The sequence below is a fragment of the Pinus tabuliformis genome, chromosome 1_1 (assembly GCF_031772625.1).
Source record: "Pinus tabuliformis cultivar Carrire ecotype Pingquan chromosome 1_1, CPIR1, whole genome shotgun sequence".
NCBI classification, from domain to species: domain Eukaryota; kingdom Viridiplantae; phylum Streptophyta; class Pinopsida; order Pinales; family Pinaceae; genus Pinus; species Pinus tabuliformis.
In genome coordinates, this window is record NC_142297.1 from 126267314 (window position 1) to 126271771 (window position 4458).

Consider the following 4458-nt stretch of genomic DNA (forward strand, 5'->3'; position numbering starts at 1 on the left):
AAAACAAAGAAAGAACAAGGATAAGAGCCTATATCATTTTGGTTTGGTAAAAATCTTAATTGAGTTTGAATTGAAAAAGATAGGTGTGTCATGGAAAAAAAAATTGGTGACAAATGGATTTATAGCAGATGAAGAACAGAAAGGGCAACAGAATCCACAAGAAGGGCAGCAACATCCAGATTTATTGATTAATGTGGATGACATAGAAGAAGAATTTTCAGAGCACAGACCTAGTATCTCTGCTCTATCCAGCAGCAGTATAAAGACAAGAAGAATGGTAAGAGAGGAAACTGAGAAAGCCGAGCAGGATAAATTTTTTACCACCTACACAAGGAAGTCCAGAAAGACTAAGTTTGGTCAGAAAGGAAAAATGGTGGAGGAAGATGACATTCTACAACAGCCCCAGTATGATTACATACAAGGATTGGAAATTAAGGACAAGGAAAAGGAACAATAAGAACATAAATTCTCAGGTAAGAAGAAAAGAAAGTTGGAAAGGAAAGTTGAGAAATTACAACAACAACTTATGGAGTTCGAAGTTTTGGAAAGAGTGGTGAAAAGCAAAAATGAAACACTCAGAATACAAAGCAAGAAATTTCAAGATGAGAATAAAAAGTTGAAAAGGAAGGTTAAGAAACTCAAAGCTTATAAAATGCAAATCTGTAGGAGGGCCTATAAACTCTACAAGCGAAAGAAGGTAATTAAAACCAAGTATCAAATTTTGAAGACAGAGTATGAAGCCCAAATGAACATCAACGCTTTACTTTAGGCAGCAGAGGCAGAAGGCAGAGTTTGACAGGTTAAAATTTATTTGCATGAGGGCATGCAAAATCCTGAGTTTGGGGTAATGTTGGTATCAAATTATGACTATCCATTTCACTTAAAAAATCCTCTTTTGTTCATTATTTTTGACCATCTAACCTTCATATTTCATCCATAACCCTTAGAAACTAAATTATATGATGTCATTATCATTATTTTTATTTTGAAATTATTGTGTTAAAACTGACATTTTCCAGAAAATTACAAGAAGTTGTAACTTCCTGTAATTGCTCCATGGTTTGACATGTTGATCTGAAAATCACCTTATGAATGATCTCAGTTAATTAATTAATGTAGGTATTATAGACTCATGTGCTGGTGTGTGTGTCTATGTTATCTTGGGCAACGAATCGATAAGATTGCAAAATACAAAGACACTGGAAAACAGTAAGAGAAACACAACAAGAAAATAAAAAACACAACAATTTAATAAGGAGTTCACCCAATCCTCCTGGGCTACGTCTCCTGATCCAGCTTTCAATGGTGGACTTTTCTTATTGTGTCTTTAAGTAGAGTTTTTACAATGAGGAGCTCAATTTGAGTCTCTTGTAACAGATGGTGCTTAATATGGTGGTACTTGGATTCCCCAAGCCACTAAAGTACATAGACTCCCCCTTACCAAGTCTCGACCTCAATTGGTCTTAATGGGATGAGACCAATTTAGTACTCAGTGCCCTACAGATACCCTCACAGGGATTACTTGAACCTCTCAAGCCTTCTCGGTTATGTCTGCTTGATGCTGCCTTAGCTCTGCAGGTCAGCTCGATTTCTCTGTGCTCTGCTTCTTGCTTCACTCTCTATTCTGTCTTCTCTATCTCACTGTCTCCTCTTTGCTCTTTGTCTGTTTGTGGCTTAAAGCCAATATGTCCCTTGATTTTTCACTTCCTCTTTCGTCTCTTCAGATCACCTGCCTCTGTCCGCTTGGAATTCCCTGCCTCTGCGTCATCGCCACTATGTAACGTTTCACAGGGAGGTGGCCACTTGTCCTCCTACGAACCGAGCGCCAGCTCTTCCTCGAACGGTCGTTATTTCGGTTACTTTGTAAAATGATTCATCTGCCAGCTCATCGGTCAAATCAGACTTCAAATTTCATATGCCTCAGCCTATTCCTCCGTCAAATCCGGTCTCCCATCGGGCGCAATCTCCGCCGTCTGATCTGGGTCCTCCAGATCCTACGATCATCGCTTTTATCGCACGGGTGACTTGCTCGAATGTTAGCCTGCGATGAGAGCAGTTTTCTCTCTCATCCACCGGACACGCGTCATTCAATGTATGGAATCGCTTGGTCTCCTGCCAAACCCATTTACCGCCCGAAATGCCTCCGATATTCCGCCGGTTTTGGAGCGTAGGACCCGCCTGACAGTTTCAGTGTTTTTCCTACGATTTCCTGGCTTCCCTTATGACTGAGCACTCGGGGCTTTTCCTGCTCAAGGGGTTTTTCCCAGCGATGCGCGATTTTTGCGCTAATCGCGCATTAGAAACAGCCTCCGTTTCTGGTTTTGAGCTTCCCAACTGCCATTTTTGCTCCATGCACAGTCCCCATGGGCCAACGGTTAGCACACTTTGACCGAAGGTCCTCATTGCTCCATGCTAGCTGCAAATTACCATTATCCAGAGGTTATTTCCTAATAGCTCGTTGTTCACAAGGTTTTGAAGTCTGTCATGATTTGAAACAGTCATAGAACTGTTTGAGGATCCAATTCGGATCACATGTTGCATAACAGGTTGGCGAATTCGAAGATTGTGAGCATGAAGTTAAATGTACACGGATGGTGGATTATCTATCCACTTTTGAATTTGAAGGAAATAGGTGTCCGGTCAACGCTGGTCAACCCCAGTCACTTCAGCAGTATTTCCAGATTTTGTGAACATAATTTCTATTTTCTTTGATATTTTTGACTAAATGGAGGATTTGAACCAATTTTGACCTCCTTTGATGTAACTGATAAGATTTCATTAGGATATTGGGGAGTATGAATAGTTTATTTTTGTTATCGAAATTGGTGATAAATAGCTCAAACGGAAAACTAGATAGTTTAGCTTTTGATTTATGAAGAACTTGGAATAGCCTATGTGTGACTTTTGATTCTCAAACTTAAATTCAGAGCTATAGCATTGAGTTCAGCCTATGATTTCAGATCCAATAATCTTCTTCACTTGAATTAGCTTACAGTGTGCTTGCGAAGTGTGGAAGGGCCCCCACTACAGAGCTGGTACACTCCTTATTTAGTTTTCTTTCTAAATTGCATTGATAAATCTGATACTTAGAGTTTGCTATTTCATTTATGTGTTGGAAGTTTATGCCATTGAAAGTTGTTAATTGAAAGATTTGTATTTGTTGTGAAAGAGCCTTGTAAAAGGACTCAACCAATATCCATCTTAAGGATTAACAAACATGCTTGTTATTTCATGATTTTGATTTTAGAAGTTGATTCATAATTCATGATTTGGAATGAAAAATTCAATTAGTAAGTAGTTGAATGAATCTTGTAAAGGAATCACTTACTATTTGAATTCTAGTACTACTCATCTTGAATATTGTTTTGAATAGCTAAGTCTTAGAAATTGTTTTGAAAGGGACTCTACAGAACAAAATTCTTGTAAAGGAATTGTAAAACCCCTAACAAAGGAATTATTACTCTCTTTTTGTTGCCTAGGAAATCAAAATTTCATTAGATTTGTTTTCATCTAAATTGATGCTTAAGTACTTGAAAAGACAAGGAAGGACCTCTTGTAAGAGAGCATTGTTAATTTCATTTCACTAGGCTATCATTAGAACCCTAGATCCTTCTAGATCTATATACATTAGATGAGTGTCTCTAAGTGTACTTTCCCGGGTTGATAAAGGAATTAGAGCTTAACTTACCTTAGTAAGTAAAGACCAAACAAGGTTACAGGTGAAATTCGAATTTGCAATACATACTTCAGGATCGACAGATGGTGTTCTATGGTTTGTGGCTTGAGTATGCCTTGGATGGCAGCTCGGATTATATAGCCCAGAAGGACATGATAGAGGTCATGTTGTAGGATAATGGCTTGAAGGAATTCATTGATTAGGACATTCCTAAGCCACCAACATCGTATGCTCAGAATCAGGCCGAATGAAAGAAGTGTGTGGCAAGGGCAATGTGGATAATCCTTGAGGGAGTTCGAGACCACATTGTCTCGAGTCTCCATGTGAAGGAAACTCTGCATGCTATGTGGAAAGAATTGAAGGACCTTTTCCAAAATAGCAGTGACCAACGGAATTTGGCACTAAAAGATAAACTTCGAAAAATCAAGATGGAGGCGGGTGACTCGATTCCAAATTACTTGACCAAGTTCACTCAATGTCGTGATAAACTTGGAAGTGTTGGAATCACGGTTGCAGAGGATGATATGGTGAGTCTTGCTATTCTAGGACTCCCAAGGAGTTGGCATAGTTATCAAAAATCTTTCAATGGTTGGGAGAAGCTACCAGATTGGGAACGACTATGGTCAGATTTGATTTAGGAGGAGATTAGGAGGAGCACCAGAGATGGGACCTCTTCCAAGGAAGTGGAAGAGGATTTTGCCTTAGCGAGTAAGGCAAAGAAGGCCAAGGGAAAGAAGTCCCAAGGTGAGGAGGTTGGAAAGAAGATGGACTTGACGAAATTC